This window comes from Bos mutus, chromosome 2 (assembly GCF_027580195.1).
Source record: "Bos mutus isolate GX-2022 chromosome 2, NWIPB_WYAK_1.1, whole genome shotgun sequence".
In the NCBI taxonomy this organism is placed as follows: Eukaryota; Metazoa; Chordata; class Mammalia; order Artiodactyla; family Bovidae; genus Bos; species Bos mutus.
Genome location: NC_091618.1, coordinates 76970871 through 76992687, shown reverse-complemented (window position 1 = coordinate 76992687; position 21817 = coordinate 76970871).

The window sequence follows — 21817 nt, the reverse complement described above, 5'->3', positions numbered from 1 at the left end:
TCTGGTATTCCCATCGCTTTCAGAATTTTCCAGAGTTTATTGTGATCCACACAGTCAAAGGCTTTTGCATAGTCAATAGCAGAAATAGATGTTTCTCTGGAACTTTCTTGCTTTTTCCATGATCCCGCAGATGTTGGCAATTTGATCTCTGGTTCATCTGCCTTTTCTAAAACCAGCTTGAACATCAGGAAGTTCACGGTTCACGTATTGCTGAAGCCTGGCTTGGAGAATTTTGAGCATTACTTTACTAGCATGTGAGAAAGTGAAGAGGAACTAAAAAGCCTCTTGATGAAAGTGAAAGTGGAGAGTGAAAAAGTTGGCTTAAAGCTCAACATTCAGAAAATGAAGATCATGGCATCCAGTCCCATCACTTCATGGGAAATAGATGGGGAAACAGTGTCAGATTTTATTTTGGGGGGCTCCAAAATCACTGCAGATGGTGACTGAAGCCATGAAATTAAAAGACGCTTACTCCTTGGAAGGAAAGTTATGACCAACCTAGATAGCATATTCAAAAGCAGAGACATTACTTTGCCAACAAAGGTCCATCTAGTCAAGGCTATGGTTTTTCCTGTGGTCATGTATGAATGTGAGAGTTGGACTGTGAAGAAGGCTGAGCACCGAAGAATCGATGCTTTTGAACTGTGGTGTTGGAGAAGACTCTTGAGAGTCCCTTGGACTGCAAGGAGATCCAACCAGTCCATCCTGAAGGAGATCAGCCCTGGGATTTCTTTGGAAGGAATGATGCTAAAGCTGAAAGTCCAGTACTTTGGCCACCTCATGCGAAGAGTTGACTCATTGGAAAAGACTCTGATGCTGGGAGGGATTGGGGGCAGGAGGAGAAGGGGATAACAGAGGATGAGATGGCTGGATGGCATCACTGACTCGATGGATGTGAGTCTGAGTGAACTCTGGGAGTTTGTGATGGACAGGGAGGCCTGGCGTGCTGTGATTCATGGGGTCGCAAAGAGTTGGACACGACTGAGTAACTAAACTGAACTGATACCTGAATATCCTTAAAATGGTAATTAAAATACAAACACTATTTGCAAAAGTTAGTTCAGCCCCACCCACTCTCCAATAAATGGAAAAACTCTAGGAACAATAGGCTCAGAATATAAATCTGCTTTATATCATCATCTGATTGTTCTAATTAACACTATACTCTTCCTCACCTCTCTGTCCTTATAATTCCTACTTCCTCTAAGTGGTTGGTCACTTTTAGTTTTGCTTCCTCTGAATACCTTCCAGTAGGACATGCATGGGTTCCATGTTATTTATGATCTATTCTATGCTGCTGCCTACACAACCCAGAATGATCTGACCCCAGTATTTTTTTTTTTCAAACTCATCTCCTGCTGTCTCCTCCTTGCTCACCTTATTTCAGACTCACTGGGTCTGATGGTTAATTTCATGTATCAACTTGATTGGGCCACAGGGTGTCCAGGCATTTGGTCAAACATTATTTTGGGTGACTCTGTGAGGGCTCCAAAATCACTGCAGATGGGGCAGTGAGGAGAAGGGGACGACAGAGGATGAGATGGCTGGATGGCATCACTGACTCGATGAATGTGAGTCTGGGTGAACTCTGGGAGTTGGTGATGGACAGGGAGGCCTGGTGTGCTGTGATTCATGGGGTTGCAAAGAGTCGGACACGACTGAGCGACTGATCTGATCTGATCTGTGAGGGTGTTTCTGGATGAGGTTAATGTTTGACTCTCCTGCGTTTCCAGTTTGCCAACTGCATGTCTTGGAGCTTCTTAGCCTCCATAATTATGTGAGCCAATTCCTTAGAATGTATAATATATATACAGATATATGTGTGTGTGTCTCTGTGTGTGTGTATCTATCTCTGTGTGTGTATCTGTGTGTGTGTTTCTTTGGGGAGCCTGGATTAACACACTGGGTTTCTCATTAAGCTCTTTCTTGCCTCAGGGACTTCTGACATGCTGTTCCCTTTGCCAGGAACTTGCTTTCCCCTGATCTTCCCATGGCTGTCTCATTCTCATCATTTGTCTCTACTCAAGTTGTTTCCTCTTCCTGGAAGTCTTCCATGACCACATGAATAAAACCCCAGCTCCCATTACTCCACAAACTTTGATTCTCTACCAGGATACTCTCTTTATTTCCTTCTTATCACTTAGGCCTGGAATGATAACTATTTGTGTAATTTTTTTTGGTTTCCACTCTTTTCCTTGATGTTTCATTATAAGAGAATCAAACCTCTTATTCTCATCCACCGGTGTGTCTCTGTGCTCACAGAGAAGCCTAGCTTGTGCTAGCTACTCAAAAAATATGCTTCCTCGTATTTAATGGTGTAAGGAACTCAAGAACAGCTTCTGAAAATTGACATATCCTGTAATTATTTTAAGTAGTTTTTTGTCTACATCACCAGCATTAGGAGAAATAAGACAGAGGTTATGATGATAAGACTTCAGCTTTGAATCTTTATCATCAGCCACCCAAGAAAGCAGGCAGTGCTTTCCCTTTCTTCCTACCAAATAAAAATCACATGGGTGATGTACATGGAAGTACCCTGAATATGCGAACCGTGGTTTATATTATTATACAGTAGACTGAAGCGACTTAGCAGCAGCAGCTATATTTTAATAGTGTAATGGTGCAATAGGATAATAGTTTAACATTGGAAACTATAACTGTTACTGTACCTTCTCATCCCACTTTGTATTGTGCTTGGTTTCCTTTTGACACTTTATGAGCACTTCTGCATATTATCAAATATTCTTTGCAAACATGATTTAGTGACTCTATATATTGCTTTGTGTGGAGGTATAATAATTGCAAATCTCATGATTGCTGGACACTTAGAGTGCTTTTATTTACATTAAACTTATACTGTGATATGCCATAATAGATCAAATATGTTACTGATTATAGTTTCAGAATGTGTCTTCAGACAGAATAATACAGCAAAAGAAAAGAGTTTTTATGGCATTCTGAGCATAATGGCAGATTGTTTTTCATTAGAGATCATACCAGTTTACATGCTTTACATTTCCCAAGTGTTGAATGAGACATATTTTTTACCTCTAGCATTCTTATGGGTGAGGGATATTATTTTTGCTGTTGAGTGCATATTTATGGTATTATTGGTGAAGCTGAGCATTTTTGTATATATATTGGACATTTATTTTTCTCAGAATTGCTTGCTGTTGTTTTGGCCATTTTTCTATTGGATTTAAGGATTTCTTTCATTTAATCAATTTGTATGAGTGTATTGTAGATTGATGGCTTCTATCATTTATCATGAATCTTTCAAATATTTTTCCCAATGTGTCTTTTGTCTTAAATTTATATATGACACAGAACTTTTCATTTTCAGGTAATCAGATTTATTGATAATTCTGGCTATGATTTCTTTTACCATATTTATGCATAGAAAGTTCTTCTTTGGTTTTATATCAGATAATTATTAATATTCTTTTTCTCCCATTCTGATAGAATTTTATTATTACTTTAACTCCTAAGCCACCTGGACTTTGGGGTACCAAAGTGGGGATTTTACTTGTTTCCCATCTTCATGTCTAGTCAAGCATTGCTCATTCATTTTATCAGTTTCCATATGCCAAATCCTCCATAGACTAACATACGTTTCTTGGGCATTTGTTCTGTTCTAATCTATTGGTTCAATTTTACACAGACACCATTCTATGTAAAATTATTACAGCATTACCACATGGTGTGATTAGGCAAAATGAGTTTCTCATTAGTGCTCTTCTTTTAAAAACAACACTGACTGTCTTTATTGTTTACTCATTCAGATAACATTTCGACTCTTTAAATTATGTAAACTCAAACTTATATTTTTTGTTGAAATTACACCAAGCATACAAATTAATTTGGTAGAATTTTATATTTTTACAATTTCTTCACAGAATTAAGAATTATTATGTTATGTCACAGGATTAAGACTTTATTCTTTTTTATTTATTTCAAGAATTGGTTTAAGCTGTACAGTGAAGGTTTCTCGTTTTCTTAAAGGTCACTTAAGGTTTTCATTAAGATTATAACTCAATATTGTATATTTGATTACAGTTCTTTATTTAGGTAGCTTTGATGTTGTTATACTATTTCTAAGGAAGTAAATGTTGCTTATATGTGTCATCAGTCTGTTTCATATATTGGGAGAAGAGTTGAAGAGAAACAAGTCCAGATAGTGAGTAAAGAAAGCACATAGGATTCAGGTGAGGAGTCACTTCCACACAAAGGCAGCTTATAAACCCCCACGTAGCTTGTAGTTTTAACTTGGTTCCCATCATGCCTGACTCTTCACTTGTAGATAGTTGTCCCTTTGATTTAAAAAAGGAATATGAGGGTTTATTAAACAATGCACACCATTATTATCCTCCAGTTGGGCTTTCCTGGGGCCTCAGTGGTAAAGTAGGGTATGGATAGCAAGGACAGAACAGAGAAATTGTCTATAGTAACGGTGAGATGTTATCAGACAAAGCCAGAGCTGACAGGATCAGATGCTCGCAGGAGAGAGGGGTCACTCTGCAGGCGGGGAGCCTTCTGCCCTCCAACTCTCCCTGCTCTTCTCCCTTTTCAGATGACTCCACACCAGGGAAGTCAGTTATTTGAATGGATTCTTTCAGATAAGTGTTTCTTGTATCCTAGATTGATGCTCAAAATTTTTTTCCCACCATAGGGAAAAAACAAACAAACAAACTGCTAGTAAAGAAGAGTTGAAGTAGCCCTTTTGAAACAATATGCCAAGAACTAAGCAATTGGGGACTGAAAACCAACTGCTATGTTGATCATAATCTCTATGGAGAAGGCATTATAAGTTTCAAACCAACTTCCAAATCAACTTTTGGGTTCCAATGCAGCAAGTTTCTTGACAGCAGGGTCTGTATCTTCATCATTGCGTTACTGAAGATTAGCCCAGAGTCCACTAATGTTGGATTGTTCAAACATGGGTCTGTTTATAAGTTGCCTGCCTCTGCTTAATACAGGAATAAATAATGTCTCAAACATTTTCAGGCACCCTTTTCCCCTCTCTTATTTTGATGTGACTTATATTGAAGACTAATGATTTATTTATCAAATATAAATCCTAGCACTAGAAGGGAGAAGGCAATGGCAACCCCACTCCAGTACTCTTGCCTGGAAGATCCCATGGACAGAGGAGCCTGGTAGGCTGCAGCCCATGGGGTCATGAAGAGTCGGACACTTACTGAGCGACTTCACTTTCACTTTTCACTTTCATGCATTGGAGAAGGAAATGGCAGCCCACTCCAGTGTTCTTGCCTGGAGAATCCCAGGGACGGGGGAGCCTGGTGGGCTGCCGTCTATGGGGTTGCACAGAGTCGGACACGACTGAAGTGACGTAGCAGCAGCAGCAACACTAGAAGGCAAGTCTAAAGACTTCTTGCCTTCCTGTAATTCTAATTTTTGAATGGTATGAGGTCGCCATCCACCTCCAGTTTAGGGCTCCCATGAACTTGAACCCGAGGATCCTCCTCCTATTTAGCTTACTGCTCCAGTGGTCCTTGTACTGGTTTTGTCTAGGACAGACTGCCCGTCTCTTGACTTCTCTCTCCTCCCCCCGCCCCCCCCCCGGTTTACTGAGATGCAGCCCTTTTTATCTGCTCACAGATGTGAACTCCTAAGTGCTAGTTTGCGATCAAGAAGTAACAAAGCTGTCATCTCCCTAAATATATTTTTATATTTTGCTCAGTGTTGTCACTATAAATAAGAGAAAGTATTGCTGATGGGATTTTTCATGTGTGTGCTCTCTTTCTCTCTTCCTCTTCATCCACTTTATCATCGCCAGGCCCCTGAGCTGTGTCACCACCCTGAAACAAATGGGGGCAAGCAAACAATTACATTAAAATGCAATATAAATAGAGGGAACAAACAATTTTTAACTTTGGTTTCCTGAAAAACTGCTCCCTTTCTGGTGGCTAGTCAAGGAGAGAGAAGAAATAAAGAGGTTATTTGGGTGTCATTTCATCTGAACTATCATAAGGATGCAAGTGGCCTAGGGCAATAGTCCCACCGAGCCCTTGCTCTCTCACAGACAGCTTAGTTTGTCTCTGTCACTCATTTGGGAGAATACTGAGATAGAAGGTATTTCTGTTGGAGTCTTAGGGAAATTATTCTGGGAACAGGACCCGTGAAAAGGATTGTGAGAATAATGAACGTGGAGATTTGAATCCCTCATGTCTTCTAGAAATGGAAAGACAGCAAAAGATAGAAATGCCCTGCCAAGAATTGTCATACACATGCCACTCTGTCTCACAGGAGGCAATGCCATCAAACGTCAAGGTGACCTTAGAACCTGAGAATGTGGAAGGGAGAGGTAGCCACACATTTAGCAGGCTGTTTGCAAACAGGTGGAGCAGTGGTCAATATATCACACATGTTGCAGTCTCCCTTGTCATGCCCATGGCAGGTAGTGTAAGTGAATTAGGGTCTGATCTCCCCCACAACCCAAATTTTGTCTTTAAATCTGTTTCAAATCAGAATGCCAGGTACATTAGCCATCTCCTGGTGGCAGCATACCAGGAGAATCAACGTGCTATCCATGATCTGGAGTGACCTGAGACATCTATCTGTGAAGTCAGATTGGAGGAAATGTGATCCGGGCTTGATTTAAGAAGGAAGCACCTGCCTCCTCACCTTGAGCTTCTGCTTCGACTCCAGGTACAGTCACACCCCTCTCCATGAGTGCCCTGGGGTGGGTTTTACATTTCTCATGCCATCATATCCACTGAACTTTGCTTTCTACTCTACCCTGTTACTTCTGCCTCTGTAATATCCAGGCAAAACTGAGGGGGCTGTCTTGCTGAGGATGTGACTGGAATGGAGTTGAAGGTGATGAGGAGGGAGAGGGTATGAGTTTTCCCTCCATCTCTGTCTACACTCATATGTTTAGTATGTCTTGAAGTTTTCGATTCTGGTCTTGGGATCTGCAACAAAATCTCCATAAGCCTTGATTGGCATTCTGCTCAGCTCCTCTGATGCCCCTTTCTGATTTTTAGATTTCCTGGGAGATCACTGGACTAGTGATGACCATTATGATGATATCTATAAATAATTTTCCTACAAATAAGTTGCTAAGTTCCTACAGAAATGATGCTTGAGCTTCATAATTTTTAGACAAAGCCTGCACAGCTGCCTTCATATCAGGTATAGCTGTAATACTGATTTTTGCATATTTTCATGAAGCTTTCTGGTATATTCTCCCTCCTTCAATTCAAACAGCCTCACTGAAGTTTGGTAATAGTCTCTAAAACTAGCCACCAAATCATACTTGTCTACAATAATGTAGATACATTTCAGTATTTGTAATTAAAAATAATTTTAATTATAAAAGCTTTCAATCATACTTATCTTCATAATGAGTGCTGTGTTTCTGGAAATATTCAAGTTTGTTATGCACAAATATGTGTAGACAGTTTGAGGGACAAAGGGGCTGGAGGAGTATTTTCTGAGATCTCTTTCTTTAGAAGATTCTTTCTTCCAAGTGTGTTTTTTAAAACCAAGAAAAGAAATTGAGGGAAACAGCTCAAACTTCAGATCAGGCAGTTGCATCAGAATGAGGGGTTAGTAGCTGTTCTCAGCTGTGAGGATTCTGAAATTCTTGCCAACCTCAAACCTGCCTCTTAAATTTCTAATTTTAAGTGTATCCCACTGAGTTAAGACAATGCTTCTCTCTTAAAGATGACACTCATGAAACAGTCATTGTTTTAATTATCTGGTTATGTAAAGCAGAATAGGAGGAATGGTCATGCCTCAGAAGTCTTGAATAAAGGAGAAGCATTATGCCTTTGGGTCACATCCTTCATACTTTGGGGACATCTTGAAGTCATGGGAGTCACTTTTTCTTTGACCAGTTTTATGCTACCAGAACATTTTCACAAACTAGACTTCTAACATAGCTGTGCCCTTTGTGCCAGCTAAGTGCCTTACCTCATCAACCTCCCTAACATCCTTCACCTGCCACCAGGTGCTAAGCTAGGCTTCATCTCTGGTCTCCAACAGTGTCCAGTTTTCCTCAGAAGCTACTTTTTGTCACCTTCCCCATCCCTGCCCCTTCCCTCTCTGCCAGGGCCTTCATAAGCAGGTTTCTTCCTAATTCATGGCTCATAGGAAAACAGGAAGGTCCCTTCTCACTACAGTCCCATTTTCTAGAAAAAGAGCATCTTCTCAGGCTTCTCATAGCAGTGCTGACAAATGCAACTTGATGACATCAGCATTAAACCCCTCTCATTTTAAGTAGCCTGAGAGAAAGCATGCACAATATTGGCTCTGGCTTGAGGTATGAGGAACAGGGCAAGAGACTCCCAGTGGACTAACTGATTCACAAACATACATGAAAAACCCTCTGATGGTTTCAGAAACACTGGTGTGATGGGAGATGTGCAGGACCAGAAAAGAGTATGCTGAGGTTCTGAAGTGTTCAGGTGGGGCTGAATGAAGCTGGTCTGACCTTAAAGTTCATTTGTCCTCACTAGGACCAGGTTGCTGCTACCTGGGAACATCTGATGTACCACAACTGCATTATTCCATGGGTGTAGTATCAATTGCTCTTGGAAGATATGAGACTCCCATGAGCCCCTAAAGTCACTAATTTCTATAATTGTCCGCAGTAAAATAATTTGGGAAGAAGGTCTTATGGGTTTGTTTTAATAACCAATGAACTCAATTGTATCTGAAGACCTACGCCTGTGAGTATAACTCTTGTTGATATTTGGCTTAATAGAAGATGGCTGGATTCCCGTATCTGCTTCTACATTCAATCTGTTGTCTGTTGTTTTGCAGAAATATATGAAGATATTCTGTCCGCAGACAGGCATGTAGTTGGAAAAGTAAGGAGAACTCTACTTGCCTTTGTAGATCAGTGCAAATACTCTTTTTTTGATGGTACACCAACATTCAGCAAGTAGTAGTTTCTTAAAACTGTGTGTTTGAAATTTGAAACCATTTCAGTGAACTTTTCTTGACTCTCTTACATTACAATCCATTGTCTCATCTTGCATTTTGATTACTGTAGCCTTGAAGTATAGTGTGAAGTCAGGGAGCCCGATTCCTGCAGCTCCATTTTTCTTTCTCATCATCTTGTATGTTGAGTGGATTATTTCACCATGCATGATTCTGTAACATTGGAAAATATTGGTTCATATCTTTTCAAATGTTCACACATTTCATCATTCAATATCAAAAAATCACATTTATTTGTAGCACCACCAAACCTATTAGAAAAGTCTTTATCTGTTAAGAAGCTGGCAAGCTCATGGTGATGGATACAGGCTTTTCAAAATTCAAATTTTCACTTGAAAACTTGAATTTTATCACTGGCAACAAATACTGTCAGTCATTTTCTTTGAAGTGATAGACCTACTCATTTTCATGATATTTCCCAAATACCCAGATCTGAATAGCCATAGTTTGCCTCTCTTTTGTACTTTCAAGTAAGAACGACATTTGTGAATGAAATGAATAGTTTAGTTTGCACTTCAAACAGTTGCCCAAGTGCTTTGTTTGAGGATAACTGCCATCCTTTAAGATGCAAGAGAAATGCAATTCTTTATGCATGCTTCCTGTTTTATTTATGGTGGTTAATTCTACATGTTCAGTTGGTAAGTCATATCTGACTCTTTGTGACCCCATGAATGCAGTATGCCAGGCTTCTCTGTCCTTTACTATCTCCCAGAGTTTGCTCAAACTCTCTTGAGTCAGTGATGCTATCCAACCGTCTTATCCTCTGTCACCTCCTTCTCTTCCTACCCTCAGTTTTTTTCCAGCATCAGGGTATTTTCCAGTGAGTTGGCTCTTTGCATCGGGTGGCCAGAACATTGGCTCTTCAGCTTCAGCATCAGTCCTTCCAATAAATATACAGGGTTGATTTCCTGTAGGATGGACTAGTTTGATCTCCTTGCAATCCAAGGGACTCTCAAGAGTCTTCTCCAATACTACAATTCAAAAGCATCAGTTCTTCGGTGCTCAGCCTTCTGTATGATCTAACTCTCACATCTGTACATGACTACTGGAAAAACCATAGCTTTGACTATATGGATCTTTGTCAGCAAATGATGTTTCTGCTTTTTAATATGCTGTCTAGGTTTGTCATAGCTTTCCTTTCAAGGAGCAAGTGCCATGTGCCCTGCATATAAGTTAAATAAGCAGGGTGACAATATATAGCCTTGAAATACTCCTTTCCCAACAACCAGTCCATTGTTCCATGTCTGGTTCTAACTGTTGCTTCTTGATCTGCATACAGATTTCTCAGGACACAGGTGGTGGTCTGGTATTCCCAGTCTCTCTAGGAATTTTCCATAGTTTGTTGTGACCCACACAATCAAAGGTTTTAGCATAGTCAGTGAAGCAGAAGTAGATGATTTTTCTGGGATTCTCTTGCTTTCTATATGATCCAACAAATGTTGGCAATTTGATCTCTGATTTCTCTGCCCTTTCTAAATCTAGCTTGTACATCTGGAAGTTCTGCTGAAGCCTAGCTTGAAGGATTTTGAGTATTACCTTGCTAGCATGTGAAATGAGTGCAATTGTGCATTAGTTTAATCATTCTTTGGCTTTTCCCTTCTTTGGGATTGGAATGAAAATTGAACTTTTCCAGTCCTGTGGCCACTGCTGAGTTTTCAGATATCCTGCATTGCTGGCAGACTGTTTACCGTCTGAGCCCCCAGGGAAACCCCATGTGTCAACTAGGGTGTTTTTGGATGATTCTACTCTTCCCCATCTGTCTTGGAAAGTAAGAAGAGCAAAGAGATTTCTGTAAACTGACAACCAACCAAATCAATTTAAACATCATTCTTAAGGTAATCCTTCCTCCCAACTCTTAGAGTAGTTGAGTGGGTACAGGTGCCTCTCTAGGTTTGGTCTCTGTTGGTGCCAGAGCTGGTGAGGGGTCAGTGCTGACTCTCACCCCTACTCAATTTGCTTCAACCCGGAGAGGCCTCTTTAAATAAGAGTAAGTACGTCTGCAATTCCAAACCTCATTTCATGCATAATTGATAGTTCATAAGAAAGTATCATATTCCAAAATATAAAACAAATGGATGAGGTTGAGGTCCTTTATGGTTGTTGTGTATTCACATCAGGAAGAAGAACCCTTTAAGGAGAAGAATATGGTATTTTCATTTGCATAAAGGCCATAAAACTCTTTCAGCAGCAATTTCCCCATATATAAAAAGTGAGAACATAGCACCTCAGTGACACTGACATCTGTTACTTAAACAGATGCCACCTTCTAAACTCACTCAAGCAACCCTCTGCTCCAACCAGAGACCCCTAAACCAAAATTAAATGTGCGGCTAGAGCTTAAAAGGAGGACTTTGAATAATGATTGATTTTTACTTCTAAGCTTTTTTATGAATCTGCTTTGACTTTTGTGTGTTTTTAATTTAGCAAAATCTCCATCTCTGTCAGTAATTCCTTGCTTCTGGTTTAATCTCCACAGTCTACAAAATCCAGTGCTTCCATATTAGATTCATTGTGATTAACATTAGCCCTTCTGAGGACCAGATAAATCATGGCTTCTGTTTGTTTCTTCTTGCAGGTGTACTTTAATGACTTCACAGGGCAGGGCACTAGCATCATCTAAAAAAGGAATGAAACTTGGTTTCTTTTTTTAAAATAGCACAAAGAGTCCCGGACAGATTTTTACCAGTTAAGCAAAGCAATACTTGCCCAGGCTGAGACTGATAAGCGCCTTCAGAAGTTAGGCTTACACTTCTAAATCAGCAGTTCATGAAAGGCATTACGAAAAACTATTATACTGCTATAATGGATGACAGCACAGTTGTATATGTTACACCTTGAAGTAAGCAGTAGGATTTTCAATCACCTGATAACCTTGAAACTGCTAAGGTATCAAATTGCTATCATGAATATTGTGCAGGAACAGAAATAACTCAGGAAGCTGCCTTTGTGAATAATAATCAGAAAACTGCACCATTTTTTACCGAGAAAATGGATTTGAGGCACTGGTGTATTGACAAGCTCTCTAACAGAAAACTAAGGTAGACCTTACAAGTACATTTGCACTGGGCTGTGCGTCAGTCCATCACACAGCACCGGATTGTAAGATGTAGTAAGTTAAAAATTATTGGCAAAGAATCACGTTGTTTGTTAGCATTTCAAGGATGAAGGGCAAGGAGACCCCACATGTTACTTTGGAGCTAGAAACAATAAACAAAAGTTTTGTATTTAAACTTTTCAATGTACTCTTCAATTTAACTCATTTCAATAGAGCATAGAGAGGAAGAGATTTGGAAAGTGAGAATTTTCTTAATAGGCTTTTAAATCAGTTACCACATGAAGACATGGTAAAAATTAGTAAATATTATTACATATCTCTTTTCTCTAAAATGCATCTGTTTAATTTTTGCCAAATTCCAGCTTTGTTCATGAGCAGAGTGCCTAGTGTCGGTCTGTGGCATTTCCAGACACCAGAGTCTACTGAGAACCCTCGACAGCTATGTGAAAACTCAGTGTCTGGAGTGATTCATCATTGTGTCAAATTGGCCAGCACTTTGTCACAGTGACTGACAATGGGAGAAACTTGGAAATAATACAAAGATTCTCTGTTCACTGATAGTGTCTATACTGTGATTAGAGAAGAAAGCTTTGAGACTGAGGAGAATCTTCATTTTCCTCCAAAATTAATTTTGCTGTTTTAACTCTTTGTGGGTCAGATCCCACCTGTCATTTCCCATTATGTCTTACTCAAAAGCAGCCATTTTCATTTAAAATAGTTCCTGGAAATTGAAATCACTACACACTCAACAGCTTATTGAGTAGAGTGAACAATTTTTCACTACTATAAGACTAACTATACCATATAATATGAGGCCACTGTATCTACTTGAACTATACTCCAATAAAAATTAAAAAAAATAACATTAAATGGCAGAGGGAGTATTAAGGCTCAATGTGATGGCTTTCTCCTTTCTTCCTATTTGATTCTGTAACCAGAAACTCTTGATTGTCACCTATAGATTTCAGGGGTGTTGTGAACCTAGATAGGAGAAAATTATATCTTTATTTTCACTCACCTATAACTGAAATTTAACATTCTCCTATATACCTGGGCAATAAGCCCCAGGAATTTTAAGAGTGCTTATGACTTTGTAACCAACAGAAATCACTAATGTGTTCAGACTGCATTATAGCTTTTGAAGATATCTCAAAATATCATTTACTCTCATCACTACATTAACATAATCATAGTTGTTAGATCTTGTTTTTGATATGTTAATAAAGAAGCACATATATCAGTATACAAAAAAATGTTTTGATAACTTTGTTTCAATATAATTGGTTTCCTTTATTAAAACTAAGATGCAAACCCATGCCTTCTCCCTTCTATAGGAAAAAAATGAAGTATTATCTTCCAGTGATAGCAGATCAATAATGTCAACTTCTTACTAAAAAGAAGAAAATGTTAAAATATATCCTATCCCAAGAGTGATTCTAAGAGGAGTAAATTATCAAAGGGTAAGCAATCAGTCAATACTAGCATTTATTGACTTAAGATCCAGAGATGATATCTCATTTATTCATAAGAACACTATGAGAAGTGAATTATCATCACCATTTTACAGATTAGAAAATGGAGGCTTGCAGAAGAGTAAGTACCTTCTGTAAGATTATATAGTTGATAAATGGTGAGGTTTGTATTTTAGTCTAAATATGCCAAATATTTTAAGTGTTAAGGATATTAATCATCCCACCAGAGTATACAGAAGGATTTGAGGTGGGGTCTATGAAAGATAAAATCAAGAACTTAGAAAAAAGAAATTCAGTCAAATATTCATAAGAGGGATGGTTTCAGCCACATGCAAATCAATGTTAGAACACACCCTCACAATATACACAAAAATAAACTCAAAATTGATTAAAGACTTAAATATAAGACTTGATACCATAAAACCTCTAGAAGAAAACACTGGCAAATATTCTCTGACATAAAGCATACCAATGTTTTCTTAGGTCAGTCTACTAAGACAATGGAAATAAAAACAACAATAAACATGACCTAATCAAATGCATAAGCTTTTCCACAGAAAGGAAGCCATCAACAAAAAGAAAGGACAGCCTATGGACTAGGAAATATTTGTGAATGATGTCACCAGTAAGGGCTTAATTTCCAAAATATACAAATAGCTCATATAACTCAATAACAAAACAACAACCCAGTAGAAAAATGGGCAGAAGACCTAAATAGACATTTCTCCAAAGAAAACATACAGATGGCCAATAGGCACATGAAAAGATGCCGATCATCACTAACTATTAGAGAAATGCAAACCAAAACTACAATATAGTACCACCTCACACTAGTCAGAATGCCCATTATGAAGTCTACAAACAATAAATGCTGGACAGGGTGTGGAGTAAAGGGAAACCTACACATTTGGTGGGTATGTAAGTTGGTACAGCCACTTGGAAAACAGTATGGAGAGTTCCTCTAAAAACAAAAAATAGAGTTGCTGTCTGACTCAGCAATCCCACTCCTGGTCATATGTCCAGACAAAACTGTAACTCAAAAAGATACATGTACCCCTAAATGTCTGTTGACAGATGAATAGATAAAGATGTGGTATATAGAATGGAATACTACTCAGCCATAAAAAGGAATGGAATAATGCCATTTGTGGTTACATGGATGCAGCTAGAGATTATCATACTAAATGAAGTTAAGTCAGAAAGAGAAAAATGTCATATGACATCACTTATATGTGGAATATAAAATACAACACAAATGAACATATCTATAAACCAGTTTTGACCAGTGTGAACAGTATGTCTGAACCTGTAGATGCAACATTGGGACAAGTCTGGGCTGAGCTGTGCCATCAGACCCAATGGCTGCTTATTCCTGGGATGATTGTGTCACAGAGCATAAAACTTGCTCTCAGAGACTCAGCTGTATTACTCAGCCAGAATGACTATTCTTCAGCTTAATTTTCCTGACTAGTATGACCTTTCTTAAGAACATGTTGTTAGTGACTGTAATCTACTTGGCTGGTTTCCTGTCCAGGACTTCCTGTGTCCTTTGCCTTAGAAGTTGTCCTTTCCCAGTCCTCCCAGATATTGGTTTTACTAGATATGTGTGTGTGCTCAGTCATATTTGACTCTTTGCGACCACATGGACTATAGCCCACAAGGCTCCTCTGCCCATGGGATTTACTAGGCAAGAATACTGGAGTGGGTTGCCATTTCCTTCTCCAGGGTATCTTCCTAACTCAGGAATCAAACCCAAATCTCTTCAGTCTCCTACATTGGCAGATGGATTCTTTACCAATAGGCTACTTGTGAAGCCCCTACTTGATATAAGATATACTTAAACAGAATAGATCTCCTCAATGTATTAAACCATGAACAAAGCACCCATCTGATTTTGAATCACCATTACTTTGATTCTTCTCATGCCTTAACCTAAGAGGACACCTGGGTCAGTTCTGGCTCTTGAACTTTCTTGGATAATGTCTAGTGGTCTTGGGATCCTGTTCTAAGAGATTGACTCTAATCCTTAGCTCTAGCTTGGTCTTTCACAAAAGGTCATTTAGGAAAACTTAGAATGTCATGGAATGCTCATGAGTTTAAATAAATTTTGTCTTAGATTTCTTCATTGCAGATATTCTCTGATGAATATAGAAATTGCCCAATGCCACTGTTCAAATCAGCACAAGGGCTCTGTTCTTACCTGGCAGGAAACAGCTTTGGATAAGTCTAAGACTTCACGAGAGGCACCAACCCAGTACATTTATTGCAGAGTTAATCTATGCTCACCCACTGACCCTGGACTTCTGCATCAGTTTCCAGCTTCTCTCCTCAAATTTGATTGACCTCCTTGTGGTTTTCCTCCTCTTGTTTGGACATCTGAATCCCATATGAAATCTCCGGCCTCTGGATACTTTGTTACCGGTCACCTCTTACCTGCCTGAGCCAACTTCTTACCTCCCAAGGTCTCTCAGAGCCTTTCTAAATGTTGCTAGAGATTAAAAAAAATAAGTAGCCCTGCTTAGGAAATCATGGACATGGAACAACAGACTGGTTCCAAATCGGGAAAGGAGTACGTCAAGGTTGTATATTGTCACCCTGCTTATTTAATTTATATGCAGAGTACATCCTGCAAAATGCCAGGCTGGATGAAGCACAAGCTGGAATCAAGATTGCCGGGAGAAATATTGATAACCTCAGATATGCATATGAAACAACCCTTATGGAAGAAAGCGAAGAAGAACTAAAGAGCCTCTTGAAAATGAAAGAGGAGAGTGAAAAAGTTGGCTTAAAACTCAACGTTCAGAAAACTAAAAGATCATGGCGTCTGGTCCCATAACTTCATGGGAAATAGATGGGGAAACAGTGGAAACAGTGACAGACTTTATTTTGGGGGGCTCCAAAATCACTGCAGATGGTGACTGCAGCCATGAAATTAAAAGATGCTTGCTCCTTGAAAGAAAAGTTATGACCAACCTAGACAGCATATTAAAAAGCAGAGGCATTACTTTGCCAACAAAGTTCTGTCTAGTCAAGGCTATGGTTTTTCCAGTAGTCACGTATGGATGTAAGAGCTGGACTATAAAGAAAACTGAGCACTGAAGAACTGATGCTTTTGAACTGTAGTGTTGGAGAAGACTCTTGAGAGTCCCTTGGACTGCAAGGAGATCAAACCAGTCAATCCCAAAGGAAATCAGTCCTGAATATTCATTGGAAGGACTGATGCTGAAGCTGAAACTCCAATATTTTGGGCCACCTTATGCAAAAAACTGACTCATTGAAAAAGACCCTGATGCTGGGAAAGATTGAAAGTGGGAGGAGACAGGGACGACAGAGGATGAAATGGTTAGATGGCATCACCAATGTGATGGACATGAGTTTGAGTAGGCTCCAGGAGTTGGTGATGAACCGGGAAGCCTGGTGTGCTATAGTCCATGGGATCACACAGAGTCAGACACAACTGAACAACTGAACTGAAAACTAGTGTGGTAGGAATAATCAAATGGGTGGTGTCAGTGTACAGTCAAGGTAAGGAGCTACTGCTATACTTTCTTAGAATTCAGTGGAAATTGTTTTATAGAGAGAAGGGCAGGTGTGAGGGAAACTAGGTCTGTAGAGAAATAAGTGGGGGAAATGATAGCTTAGTAGGGAAAGTGTCAATTGAGAGGCTGGGGGAGACCAAGTAAAACAGAGAAGAGCCAGCCCTGGAAACTATGCCCTAGGGCCACATAGGAAATGTACTCAGGAGGCAAATGAGTGAATCTAACCTAATCTCCTGGATGAAGCCATTGACAGGAGCAGCACTTACTCGACCCAGTGAAGTCACACTTAGTTCACACAACCAAAACACATAGGTATGTAAATATCCCTGGAGCCCACACACTCTACCTTCTGCCTTCTCATGGCTTCTCTAAGCCCTGCTCAGGAAATTGTTGCCATGTACACTAGTGTGGTGGGAATAATCAAATGGGTGGTTTCCCTGATGGTTCAGCAGTAAAGAATCTGCCTGCAATGCAGGAGAGAGGTGGGTGCAATCCCTGGGTCAGGAAGACCTCCTGGAGAAGGAAATATTCTTTCCACTCCAGTATTCTTGCCTATAAACTTCTGTGGTCAGAGGAGCTTGGTAGGCTACAGTCCATGGGGTTGCAAAGAGTCTGACATGACTGAGCAAATGAGTACACACACACACACTGAGCATCAAGAATTATTGCGTAGTCCTAACAACCAACCAGATGACAAAATCAGGTCACATGTTGATTTTGATTTTCTTGGCCATCCTCTGAGGTAGGCAGGAGTGTTGTTATTTTTACCAGTTTCATTTTTATTGATCAGGGTCATGAGATTCCAAATGAAGTAACTTGCCCAGGATCATGTAGTTACTAAATTGAAAGCAAAATTAAGATTGGAACCTGGACTGTTTCATTCCAAATCCACATCTTCCTTCACTTCACCCCTTTGTCCAAAAGGATGGAAAATTCTCTCAAAATACAGAGATGAATTAAGGTTGTAATGCTGTGCTTTGCAGCTCTGGGTGGATTGCCGTCATTAATTAAGTGGGAGAGTTGTTTGTTTCCTCATCAGTTGAATCAGTGATCCTTAAGGGGAATGATACCACTACTTTAGATGCATTTGGAAATTTCTGGGGAGAGGTTTTTGGTTGTCACAGTGATGAGTCCCTGCTGGCATTTAGTGGGTGGAGGCCAAGGATTCTATAAGTCTTTCTCTTTTTATTCAAAAATAATTTCTTTATTATTTATTTTTTGGTTTGCTGGGTCTCTAGTTGTGGTGCTCGGGCTTCTCTTTGCAGTGGCTTTTCTTCTTGCAGAGCAGGTTCTAGGATGTGTGGGCTTCAGTTGTTGCGGCTCCCTGGCTCTAGCGCACAGGATCAATAGTTGTGACACACAGCATGTGGAATATTCCCGGATCAGGTATCGAACCCTGAATTGGCAGGAAGATTCTTTACCACTGAGCCACCAGGGAAGCCCTCTAAAAGTCTTATGTTACATTCTTACACAGGAAAGAATTGTAGCATCACAAGCGATGTTGAGAGCCCTGTGGATATCATGTAGGTAGAAAACCTGTATAATTACCTGAGTCAAGAACTTAACTCAATTTTACATATAAACACAAAGTAAGTTACATGGCTTTAATTGTTACTGAATTTTCAGAAGTGTGATTTTCATATAAATTCAGAGAAAAATTGTTTATGGTTTTGTCATAACTTTACAAACAATTGCTCATCATTTTTAGAAAGTCATAATGCGTGTGATTTTGCCTTAACTTCCCTTGATAACTTTATAATCTTGCCCCAGAATAGGAGTGGAATTGGAGGGGATGCTTTCACTGTATAGTTGCCAGAAATTTACTCATACTCTAACTTGATAATTTCTGATACTTGACAAACCAAGGCCATAAACGATAACATATTGAACTTCATTCTGCATAAAAGCAATTGATTAGTAATATCATGCTCCACTAATCAAAAGCCTGGATTTTGACTGAAATGATGGGCAAACCAGCTCTTTTCATCCAGTTTCTGGATCATCCAGAAACTTATGTGACAAATTTGAATTATACATGAAAATGCCTGAATGTGAAAACATTCTGCAAAACAATTTGTTCTTCTTTCTTTGAGAAAAGAAGTTGAATCTGGATAAGACATTCTGTCACAGATTCATTTCAGCCTCATGTCATAGCTTGTGTATTATTTAGAGGTAATTTAAGAGTCCTGTATATGGTAACAAATATTGAAACTTTCATTTCACCTACTGCACTCTCCTCCTGCACTTTCCAATCCCAGTCTTTGTTTTGGAACGAAACTATTAAGCTGCAGTATGAAGTTAAACACAGTCGACAGGGAAAGGTGTGTGAGTCAGCAGTTTGTAGCTGCCAAGAAAGGAATGAGAGGGCTTTCAAACTCATATTATTGATGTGAATTATTTTGAAGACTGTATGGTTGGCTGTTTCAGTGAACTTCGGCAGGGATCAGCAATTTACCAGTGATGAAAATAAAGTAGCAAACAACATTACATTCTCCAAAGAGGTTGCAAAGCTGATCATTTGGTAATCAAAAGTTAAAGAGAGAAAGCTGTAGGTGATCATTTCAGAGTGACCCCTGGAGAAGTCCCCTGAATTCAGCTTATTATCTCAAATGGTCAGATCTCAGGCTCACAGTGAATGAAAAGTCTGCCCCAAATCACATCTGGGGTGTAATTTCTTAGAGCCTTGCTTTAAGGCTCTGTTTTGGAATCATTTCTAAATATGTTCACAATAATTGTAGGAAGATCCACAGCACCATTCTGGAAAATCACAATTTCATCACAATTTTCTGGGGGAATTTAAACAAAATAAAAACACAATTCCCAAACACAAACCTCAACCTCCTGATTTGGTAGTGCTGGTGTGACACCTGGAAATCTGTATATCAAAAGAACTTCCTGGTAGTTTCTAATGTGCCAACAGGTATGTTACCTACTGATTTTGACCACTCTTCTATTTGAAAACAGAATAAATAAGAATCATGTAGCATATTTGTGGGCTCATTTGAATAAATTAGGGCAAATTCTAATTCCCTTCATCAATTTTATACATTTGATCTGAATATAAAACATTTAGTGTTGACATTGTTTAAAAGAAGCCCCCTTAATGTGGACAAGGCCAGAAGAAACAGAAAGAATGTATGTCCCATCTCTTCTAGCCCAGGATGGAATAATGTTGTGTGAACTGCTGGGAACACTTTCTCTTTGCATAGATGTAGCTGGTAGCATGATGTTAAGTTACTTCTGGACTGTAGTTCAGCTTTAGGGGATACAGTATTTCATAGGAAAACTGGTGAAGGAAAGTTTGGTTTCAAAGTACCTAAGGAGATGGCGATGGGAGAAGGCGATGGTACCCCACTCTAGTACTCTTGCCTGGAAAATCCCATGGATGGAGGAGCCTGGTGGGCTGCAGTCCATGGGGTCGCTAGAGTCGGACATGACTGAGCGACTTCACTTTCACTTTCCACTTTCATGCATTGGAGAAGGAAATGGCAACCCACTCCAGTGTTCTTGCCTGGAGAATCCCAGGGACGGGGGAGTCTCGTGGGCTGCCATCTATGGGATCGCGTAGAGTCAGACATGACTGAAGCGACTTAGCAGCAGCAGCAGCAGCAGCAGCAAGGAGATGGCGATAATACTTCTTCTTCGAAGTTTCCAGACTGAGATGGCAGACAGTCCCCATTCCGTTTTCCTATAAGACAAGAAAGAGCCCATTTTTGCCCAGTGGTTCTTCATTCCTTCTTAAAAAGCAAAGGTTTATAGTTTAATGAGTTTTGAGTAAAATATTATATTATCCCAAAGGAGGCAAGTTTAATAACAGCACTTCTCACTTTGTCCCGATGCCTAGTACAATATTGTTTGTTGATACTACAATTTGAGCCAGTGCATGTTCTCACAGCTCTGGTGTGGCCTCTGCTTTTTCAAAGGAGATAAACTCTCTGCAGCAGTAAATTCTGAAACCCAGGGTGAAAATTGATTTACCCATTTTATCCCAAACACCAAGTTTTGAGGATCACAAACAATTAGGAGGCATCCTCTATGATCAGAGAATCATAAAATGTTATGCTGAGGAGAGATCTTAGATATAATGTGGTCCACCCCTCACGGGCAGTCATCCCTGAACACTCCCTTTCTATGGCACTTTCCATATCCATTAAACAATCCATAGGCAAACCTTTTAGCTTCTATGTTAAATATATCTGGAATAAGATCACTTCTCACTGCTTCCTCTGGAGTGACCTTGGGCAGAGCCACCATTAGGTCTCACTTGGACTACCAAATGTTGTTTAGTCGCTAACTCAGGTCCAACTCTTTGAGCCCTCATGGACTGTATGTAGCCCACCGGGCTCCTCTGTCCATGGGATTTTCCAGGCAAGAATACTGGAGTGGGTTACCATTTTCTTCTCCAGGGGATCTTCCTGACCTAGGGATTGAACTAGCGTCTCATGTAATGCAGCCAGATTCTTTAGCACTGAGCCAGCTGAGATTTCCCTTCCTACGTAGTGTCTTCAGTTGCTTCCTGGCCCAGTATAGTCTTTCCATTGCAGCAGAGAGATACTTTCTATTTTATTGTTGCTTTTACTTTTTATTAGAGTAGGTTAGATTTACAGTGTTGTGTTTCTGCTGTACAGCAAAGTTAATCAGTTATTCATATAGATTATTCAGTCTGTTTAAAATTCTTTTCTGAAATAGGTCATTACAGTGTATTGAGTAGAGTTCCCTGTGCTATACAGTAGGTCCTTGTTGGTTGTGTATTTTATATATGCTGCTGCTGCTGCTGCTAA